Genomic DNA, 10,974 nt, shown 5'->3' on the forward strand with positions numbered 1-10,974 from the left:
TAGCTTTTAAACAAAAGAATGCTATTAACCGAATGTATTTGGCCCTCTACAAAGTACCTATGCTCGCCTCTGGGATGTGGTTTTTGCAAACAACAATTAATCCTATTGTAGGGCATGCATCCATTTTCGGCTTCGGGTAACATGACGTGACTCCTTTTACATTGGTGTAAGCTGTGTTCCTGGTACCAAGCACAGAGTCAATGTGCGCAAGATAATTTCGGAAGCAGGGTGATGTTGCATCTGAAGGTTCCAGTATTTGATATGAAAGAGAAGTACAATGTTGTGAAGCAGATTCAGGAGTTGCTCCTGTCCAGTCACTGTCACTGATGTAATAGAGACCGTCGGTACTGTTACAATTGAAGTGAGCTGCAAATAGTGATAAGGATAGTGGAAAAGTTCGAAAACAACAACAATAGCAAAGAAGTGAATCATCGTGTCCGTTCCAGAAGGCAACTCACCACCCTAGCGGCGTATGCAGGGCCTAACGGTGGAGGTGATTGGGAAAGTCTCGCAACCACTGGCACAAATGCCGTGAAAACCCATTAGCTCCACCCATTAACCCCTTGTGCCTGGCCACAAATTCCCAGTGACCTGTGGGTAGCAGCACGGTAGGAAACACTGCTCCAAGACCAGCAACATGCTCTGCCCTAAAGTCTATAAAAAAGTAAAAAAAGTAAATTATCGTATCCGTTCCCGAAGGGAACTCACGACGGCCGCTAACACCCGATAAACCCTAGCGGCAGATGCAGCGCCTAACGGTGACCTAAAGTCTATTGAAGATGGTTAAAGGGCGAAGTTTGTCTCCTCCGCGGAGGGCATTGATGACGTCACGTGTGATTAGTATTCAAATTCCCTGCATTCGAAGGTGTTAGTTGTTCGGATTTTCTGGTGATGAAGAACGATGGTTGGTCGACATTCCCAAGCTTCAAAACTGCGGCCATACTCCAAGGAACCTTAAGGGCCTCCTCAGGTGCCTCTGGTAGAAGCGCAGCGTAATGAGCGCCAGGAGATTGGCACAGGCGAATTCACTGGTCGACAAGTAAGACACGATTGGTGTTCCTGCCAGAAATGTGGAGTGATGCAGATGGCAGTCGATTGCCTTTGCTGTCGAGCGAGCGATGGACAGCGATGGACAGCGCTTTGACACCCATTACGCATCACCCCAACTTCCCGTCAGCTTTTCTATACACTTACCAGGTCCTCGTCCGATCCATCCTCCTGCTAGCGTTTTCGATTGAGGTAAAGTGATTCCTTTCGAGGTGTTGTTTTCGGTGGGGAGCTAGATTTTGTAGACACGCTTGAACTCGATGATAACGTTGGAGCTGCACACTCCACGCGAAGCAGGTCGATTCATAGTGGGCTGAACACAAACGATGCCACTTTATTGGCTCAACGAGCTTGTGGGTTTTCCAACCGGCGACTCGAGCTGCTCTGCCCATGTTTTTGACCCACGAAAGACGCAACTCAGCGTCGTGGGGAAACATGAACCATGTCAAATTTGTGCATGCCTCATCCATTGATTCATTTGAACAGCCAGGAGCGCAGAACCTCCGCATGAATGACAGGAAATGTCAAGCTAGCACATCGACGGCGTGAAAGAAACAAACTTTACGACTACCGTGCAACGCTTCACCCCCACAGTTTCAGCCGTGTTCCCATTTGAGCTCCGGGAGCGCATTGAGCTCCTAATAACACGTGACGTCATCAACACCCTCCGTGGAGGAGACAAACTTGACCCTCCCTGGCTTCATATATCGACTTTTGGGGTTTAGTTTTCGCAATTCCCCATTCCTTGGGGGTCTACGAAGCCCCTATGAAGAGAACACACTACCGAAAAAATTCCCGGGGTGCCCCTTAAATAAAATTTAGGAAAGATCAAACCAGCATTTCTGCATTATTTAAGTAGTAATCATGCATCCATACGTCGTTCATAGCAGTGTAGAAGAACAAATAGAACATTTTTTGAACGATATGTTTTCGTTTTCTTCTTTGTTTTTGTTTTTTTATAATTTTGTTTTACGAAGTACACAACCTACTCGTCAGAAGGGGAGAAGACAACAGAGTATACAATAAGAAAACAGCAGGGAGAGAGGGAGCTGCAAAGCAAGCCTGTGCTGGTGAGGCGAGCCCACAACTGCTCCCTTTGCTCTGTTATTTACCATGGTATTGGTGCACCACCACACTTCTTATACTTTCTTTCTACGCCATGGCTGGCAAACGCCCCCTCCTCATCTATATTGGCAATGATTCATCCTTAGCCGCTGGAAAGTGTAATAATAATAACACCGACCTATGGTCTCGGCATTAACGTGAGCTTGCGCACCATAGCCTAAAAGAAGGGGGTGATTTAGTGCGATAAAGACAAGAGAAGGTGAGGTAGAATGGTTGAGGAGAGAGAGAAAGAGAGAGCAATAGACTGAGAGAGACAGAGAGAGACCGAGAGAGAAAGAAAGAGAGAGAGATTGATAGAGAGAGATAGAGAGAAAGAAAGAGGGTTAGAGGGGTGGGGGTGGGTGGAGAGAGAAAAAGAAGAGAGACAAAAAGATTCAAAGGCAGTTCAGATGGCTGTGAGCATGATGCAGTACGTCGGGGGGGGGGGGGGGGAGCTTCAAGATGGAAAAAGCTGTTAAAGAGTCTGTGGCCCAAAGCCACTGGCTTCGGCGAAGATAGTAGTGGACATTCGCTTTGAAGGATTGTTGGCCCTTATGAGATGGTGGTTTGGTGAAGAGGGAGGATGGCGGGCGTTCCAGGTGTTGATGATGTTGTACGGAAATGCGCGTCTTAGGTAGTTAGGAGAGCCTGGAGGGAGAACAATATCCAGTTGGTAGGGGTGTGAAGCAGGCTGTTGGCATTCTCTCCGGGTTACAGGTGCGGCATGGTGGATAAGGAGAGGGGGACCATGGATCTCAGTAGAGGAGGACCTGGCTGGCCCAGTAGCTTGTAGACGAATTATCATCGGTTCTAGAGTGGAATAATATTATACATAGGCAAAGAATTGAGGGACATGAACAATCACGCTACAATAGTGAAGAGTTTAGTGCAATCGGTGTCTCACAAACAGCATGAAGATGAATATAATACAAAATCGGAAAAAAGAATGAAAAAATATGACTGTCGCGACCAGGACTCCAATCAGTAACCTACGCTTCAGTGCAGCGAGTCAATTAGCATTCCTGCTTTTTGTTGATGAGAGTTATCTGTATCATGCCATGTTACTCCTTACGAAAAACGGAGCGCGAGATGGGCTGCGCAGCGCAGCAAGTTGGACCCTCCATAATTCTGAGCACCAGCCAAGCGTATTTTCGAGCGAACTTCGTAAATTGTGCCGACAGGTACTCAAAATGTCGAAATTAGAGCTTTGTTCGACTTTAAAAGTACCTCGAGCAGAAAAGCAATTTCGAATGTAGCTCGCGGGCTACGTGTACATGGGCAGTGGTATTGCACAGAGCCACAGTACATGATGCAGTACTCTCCTCGACAGTTGGTGTAACACACGGCGCATCCGTGACCTAGCCAAGGCATCAAGGTTCAGGGTCCATACGCCGAAAACCATTTCGGCGAGTGACATTACATTGCTGTCGACTGGTCGAAAACCGCTTCGATGCTTGGACAATTCTTGACAGGCACACTTCGCCGAATTGCCATTTAGGCGATTACCATTCGGGAGAGAGGTTGTTCGACTACAGAGCATTTCGCCGAATTCTTGTCTTTTACTTGCCTGGTCCCAAAAATACATAGTGAATATGTTATACTAGGTAGGTACATTAGGTAGGTACATTTTTATTTGAATTCGCAGAACCAAACGGGCGGTGTCGCCCAATTACATGGAAGCGAATGGAAACAGTAAAATATTGTAGGAAATAGCCTAACATGATAGCAGGGTGTAGTACAAAGCAAAGAACGCTAAGTCAATGAATAACGTTAACGTTAGAATACAACAACGGGGAGGCGCATGACTGGTACTGTGGAGTACCGCAAACGTTCAAAGATTCCTGCAGTATTCAGTAGTGCTAGCAAGACAGAACGGGAGGCAGGCTTGTTTGAACTGGTGGTACTGGGTAATACCACGCACGTCGGATGGCAGGGTGTTCCATAAAATGGACCCACGAGCGGTTGGACGGTCGTGGCCGGCTTTGGAGGCAGATTTGGGCACTCGAAGGCCCAAGCTGCGTTGCGCGCGCGTTGTTCGAGTACTGGGATGCTCCAGAAGGGCTTGCAGTGCATTGCTTGCCCGACCATTCGAGCAACGCCAGATCATAATAAGGGTCTTTTGCTTGTGGAGCTCTCCGACGCCATACAGCTGCAGACCAGCAAGCAGAGGTTGGGCGCTTGTGCGAGGTGGCAGGCCGAATACGGCGCGTGCCGCACGGTTTTGCTGGACCTGAAGGCGGGACCGCTGGTCTTGTCGAAGGCACCCAGAGAACGCCACGGACACGTAGAGCAAATCTGGCATCACAACGGATTTCACGTACTGCTCTCTGGACTTTCTTGTAAGGCAACGGCGGGCTCTCCAGAGTGCTCCCACCTTCTGCGAGGCCTTCTTCACAGCATTGTTAACGTGTTAGTCAAATCGAACGTGCTCGTCTATCGTGATGCCCAGGTACTTCGCATGGGGAACTGCTGGTAGCGGGTTTCCACGGCATTTGACAGTAATGTCTTGGCCGGAAATTCGCAGGACATGGCTTTTGCTAGTGTTCAGGATTAGATTCCGTTCCTGGAGGTGGTTAGCAATCGCGGTTGTAGACGTTGGTAGAACTCGCGATACTTCCTGGCAATCAGGTTGGCTGAACGTGAGAGCAATATCGTCAGCAAACTGCACTGAGATGGACGGACTGGCAATGGTGGGCACATGCCTGGTGTAGATGTTGAAAAGCACGGGTCCGAGAACGGAACCCTGCGGGACGGCACATGAGCATGTGCCACTGACACCAATGGATCCAGCGATTTGCACTTGTTGGGTGCGTCCTTCGAGGTAGTCTGTAAACCGTTGGAGTGCAGTGCCGTGAAGGCCAACTTCGAAAAGATCGCGTACAAGAATGTCATGCTTGACTTTGTCGAAAGCCTTCGACATGTCCAGCAAACACACACCACTGGCTAGTCGCGCGTCCTTTGCATGGAGAATGTTCTCCGTCAGGAGTACCAAAGCGTCTTCAGTGCAGTGGATACTAGCCTTCAGAATATCAAAAATACCTTGAAACATTAGGAATTAATGCCTCCCCGCCGTGCATTGTCATGTACATGAACATGTCCAGTACCGCCAATGCGCCCAAGTTAGCTGGTGTGGTCTGAACATTGTCCGCTGCATTTCAGGATCTGCGCTCTTTTCGCTTCAGAGCTACGGGAGATGGTAAGCTCGCCACAGCTCACCCTTTTTCCTAGTGACCTTGGGACGATCCGGTGGGAAGAGTCCTGGCTCGTCGCGGCTTGTTTTGTCTTCATGCAGCCTCTTGCAGGGCAGTTGGTCTCTCTTTCACAGCTCCAATAAGCAGTCTCATTTCTTCCTCTCTTGTCTTGCACGTATGCACACCCATCCTTGACTAGTTTGGGTTTGCCTCCCAAAGTTAGGCCAGTGAAATTGGTATAAGCGTCCATGATTGAGTCACCTAGATAAAGGATTCGTACCCAAAGCTTACAGTTTTTCAGTTAAATTCGGCGACAGGGTCGGCGGTGAAAATATGACTTCGTCAAAATGTACTCACCGGATGTGTCATTCGTCGAAAAAATCAACCTTCGGAACATCAAAGTTGCGAAATGTCATTCGACAAATTGAACACCTCGAGATGTGTGGCCTCGAAATGTCACGCGCCTAATTGACTGGGTACCAGGCAGCATCTAGCTAATGATACCGTTCTAGCAGAGCTTTGCTGGAGCAAAACAGCTGGTGACAGTCTCTGGCCTGATTGATTGATTGATTTTATTTTGATTCGCGAGACCAACCCAGCAGGAGTGCTCAAAAACAGGCCTCAACCCAAGAAAGCATCCGTCGCTTCGCGTCATTCTCAACGGTCGCGAGAAACACCAGCAACTCTCTTCGGTCCAGTTTACCTTCAGCAAAGAGGCGAAGCGGGTCAAACAAATAGACTTGCAATGCTGCTATAATCAAGAGCTTATGTACTCTTGAAAATGTATGACAAAATCGCGAAGCCCCTTGGTCATTCACAAATCAAGTTCTACTAAAAAACAATGTTGCAAGGGGACTATTACCCCTGTCCCGGGGGCTTCTACTTTGAATATCCACATGATTCAGCCTAACAGTAATTTTTAGGATCAACGAACTTTTGTATTGCTTCCACAGAATATCAAAATAACAGCTTAAATAGTGGTTTGTGCAATGCCCTCGCTTCATGCAGTCCCTCCCAGCAAATGAGACTGCTGAGTAACCTTGATGAACGGTGGCATCAGTCACCTTCTTTAAAGTGCAATACAGAACTCTGGGAACATTACAAATAATCCACCTGGAGAGAATAGTTTGATATTAGTTATGAAAAGTATGAATGCCGCAGTCATCACCAACGCAACATGACAATTTGTTGCGGGAACATTCTACAACAAAGTAGAATATAACACATTAGTTCTTCCTGGGCCGCCACAACCCGCTTTATTATCTTTTCCTTTACTGGACTTCTTGAAGTCGATAAATTGTGAAAAGGAAAACTTGCCTGTTTGCTTGTCCACTCCATTTTACCACTGCAGACTACTACCACCTCTTCATTAACGACCAGCGAAAATGGGTCAATTTTACTGGAAACACCCGACCTCTAAAAAGTTCGTACTTCTGGCATCCATTTCCCGATGTACAAAATCTTGAGCTTCCTGGAAAGCTGGAACGACGGGAGAGACGATAAACCAAAGCACAAGTCTCCACAAGTTTGTAGATCAGCTATAGAGCAAATCGAATCTGTCCCAAAATCATCGCGCATTCGCGCAAGTCAAAGAAACTGAGCCTTCGCACGCCATTCCACTCTTCTTCCTTGTATCGAGTCCATTTTTCTTGTGCACACTCCCGCGAGTCCACTGCTCGACTTCAACTGCAGTTGCCATGACACCAAATGGCAAAAATACAGAAAGAATGAAATCCGCAAAAAAATGTTGTTCTGGCCGTGTGAAGCTGGGTAGCCGTCGACCGCCATAACTCAGCAGTCCTTCAACCTTTCGCTTCGACGATTGATTCATTCGAAGGCGGAGAGTTTTCTCGTCGAGATGCATTCTTCGTTCGTTGCAATTTAGAAAGAGTTGGCTGAGTTACGATAGTTTGAACGTGCGCGCCTCCTGCACATTTTCATCAGTACGGGATGTACACACAGGACACAAAGGCACACAATGAAAACCTTGTACACTCAGGACGCAAATATAAGTCCTTATTGGACGGGCGTCATTCCCAAGGACATAAATATACGTCATCGGGCGCTTTCGCTTACATTCATTTTGGTCAATTCTGGAATTAGGTATTGTTGATGCACATTTCTATTACACAAAAAGTGACAAATTCCGTCGTTAGAATTGATTGTAACCAATTCCGTCAAATCTGTCAATTCTGAAGAGAGGGCGGAATTTCTCTAATTCTGGCGCCCGAATTGCACACTCGTTGTGTTACCGGTCTGGTAATGCTTGACTCCAGTCAAGGAAGAGCCTCCCTGGCTGGTGTGGCGCGAAAGCAGGGCTTCAACTGCATTTCTTTCCTCCCGAAAAGCTAATTGCCGCTGTTGAGTTTCCGCTGATTATTAGACCAGATCATTTTGGGTGGTCCTTTCGCACACGCATTCCGCTTTATCTAAGCCCAATATCTTTGCTGACATGGAGCCTTCGCCGGGATGGACCAGTACGGGAATCTTGGTCGACGCGCGCGCGCGAGGGTGTAAGGGATATCTTTTACGACCAATTTGGTTTGTGATATAGCATGAATAAAATGCGTTGTTAATTCCAGTCGTTCGTTCACATGGCCGGAATTCATACATTCTGGTCATTCGAGAATTACAAAACCCAGTTCCAGAATTGTTTAAACGTGCAATCGAAAGCGCCCATTAGTGGTGAAAGGGTTATAATCTTTCACCGCTAAAAACGTATGTTTGTGTTTAATTATTAATGAAACCAAAAAAACGACAGGTAAGAATGTGGCTGATGCCTAAGGGGAACTAACCCTTACTGGATCCCAGCTATTGGGGCGGCCTGGACAAAGCAAAACTTTCAAGCTGGATATGTTTCTCTCCACACTTGTGCCGCTAATTAAAGCTTGGATTTGCGCCCTTTAAGTTTTTACCAACAAATCACATTCCACTGAAGAAACCCCAATGTTGGACTTAGACTATTACAGTGAAACCTGTCTAAGACGATCACTCGACGCACCTACACCTCAACTGTCACTTACCAACATAAGAGAAGCGGCCCTCGACATTTCCTTCCAACCAAATTTGACTTAGAGCAAGAACCACCAGAGCGAAACAGCGAAGTTGACCCATTGCAAGCCAGTGCATCCTGAATCGAAGCAGAAAATGGTCATGTGTTTTTATTAATGTTGAAACGACTCCTCTGACTTCTCGACTTTTCGCTCGAAACACAAATTTTGCGATCGAGTTTCCTTTAAATTTATGTAAATAATCTACGTGGAGATAATAATTTAAATATGTATAGCTATAGACATGATGAAGGCCGCAGACATCACGCAACTACGTTACTTGTTCGACATGTATGTGTTATATCATTTTTCTGTACTGTGTCGTGCGCGTGATATTCAGCAGTTGAAAATCCTTGAGGCAGTTTCTATACGTATTCATAAGCCTGTTTTGTGTAAGCAAAAAAAGCACATTGTTGCGCTGAGGCTGTATTCATAGGTTTACACTTCGTTCAGTGCTTTCTCACCTTTGGTTACGTAATCTAGTTACCTTTTGCGTTTCCTAGCGTATTTATTGCACTTGTATCATGTATCATGATGTATCATGATGTTATTTATCATTATGTTATTTCTAAAATCTAACATCTTTCTATAACAGTACTTTACTTCAGTGTCTTTGGTTGTATCCTTTAGTTCAGTATTTTTCCCACTGATGATAGGAACTAGAAAATCGATTCTGGGTTTCAATAATAATTATTATTGTTAAAAAAATCCCAAACATGCCGAACATGTAACGTAGTTGCGTGATGTCTGCGGCTTTCATCCTATGTAGAAAGTACAAATATGTGCGCTTGAACCTCTGTAAAAAAACTACCGTAACTACAAGCACATGTATGTGTAATAATTACCAGATTTTCACAAGTTTGCACCGGTTTGGAAAGCTGGTAAATACAGTTTTCCAGCGATGTTGAGATGAATTTTTGTCAGAGCGCCCAGGTGGTAAGTTCGACATTACTTCAATTACCCGTCTACTCACTGAACCAGTAAGCTGCATTCTCCACAATCCCAGCCAAACTGGGGATTTCGCAAAACCCAGCCAAACTGGGCATTTCGCAATGGGCTGGCCCATGACAAATGAGCACCAAATTCTTTCTTCAAGCTGGGCGAACCTCTCCCTATTGGACGATCTTATTTCCGTAGAGTAAGCGTGCATATCTGATGTAAATTGGCGTCGGGTGTGAACTATAGTTCTGATGGATCAATGGAGTATTGCAATAACTATATCGTGCTTAATTGCATGAAGAACAAAGGATAGAGCGATTGCCAGCTGACTAGAAATCCCGGGCGTTTGAAAATATAAGGGTGGTGATGTAAGGAGTGCTACTTGGTTTGCAAAGGAAATCAGTTTTTAACATGAATTTTGTGAGTTCCGCATAAAATATCGTGAGCATTAGCTATTCTCAGGATGTAAATTTAGTGGTGGGCCTCAATGATGGATCATAATGATACATTAATAATGAACCTTGTTGTACAGGTACAATGATATAATCGTTTTCATTTTCAGGAAATGGCCAATACCTTATAGCCGGTTCACTGTGGATAGGTATTACTGGAAACGTCGTTAGCATTCTCAATAAATCGCACTCCTTTTACGGACTCTTAAGTGCATATTTTTTCATTAGAAAGGAAAAGGACATATGGAAACGAGTTAAGAGTAACTCTCCACCACTGTAACTAGATACTATATACAGTCAGAAAGTGCAACAACTAGGCACCAAACAAACTGACAGAGTACTGTCAGTTTGTCAGGTTTTGTGCCTAGTTGTTGCACTTTCCGAATGTATATAGTATCTAGTTGAGCACTCTCATATGGAGTAGTGCCTTTGCTGTTTGCATTACGCAGAGCTCACTGACTTGTCAGTTTGAGCACTCTGGCAAGGTACGATCGGGCCTGATTGGAAATGTTTATTTCCGTTGCTATCTGGTTCGGCCTCATTTCCTCTGTGCTCCGCTGATCAGTTCACAAAGAACGAAACAGTATACTGTCCGCAGATTGAGTAGTATCTAGTTACAGTGGTGGAGAGTTACTCTTAACTCGTTTCCATTATGTCCTTTTCCTTTCTACATTTTACTTCCACATTATGGGATTTTTGTATAACCCCACACCCGTCACTGTTGAATATTCGATAATAGCGTGGATTTCCCCAACAATATATTCTCATTTTTTGTTATCCTCTCCCATGCCGTTGTACATAAGCGGCTTGCCGCGTATATGTCAATACTACTACTACTATTGGATCAAATCCCGAGTTTCAAATTTCTTTTTTTGGGTTCATTTTTTACTATCTCTTTCTACGTCTCCAACTTACTCCTTCTCCACTCTTTCCTTCTTTTTTCTTCATCTAAGTGCCCCACTGCCTTTTTGTAAACCGTTGCGACTCCCTCTCGTTCTATGGCTCTGTCCTTCCTAGTTCCTCTCTCTTTATTTCTGTCTTATCACTCTGTACTTCTGTCAACATTTATTTCTTTCTGTCTCCTTCTCTCTCTCTCTCTCTCTCTCTCTCTCTCTCTCTCTCTCTCTCTCTTTCGTTCTCTGTACCACTCTACAAGGCTATCTTTCCGTCGGTCTCTCTCTTACTGTATTT

The sequence above is a fragment of the Sycon ciliatum genome, chromosome 6, assembly GCF_964019385.1.
Source record: "Sycon ciliatum chromosome 6, ocSycCili1.1, whole genome shotgun sequence".
NCBI classification, from domain to species: Eukaryota; Metazoa; Porifera; class Calcarea; order Leucosolenida; family Sycettidae; genus Sycon; species Sycon ciliatum.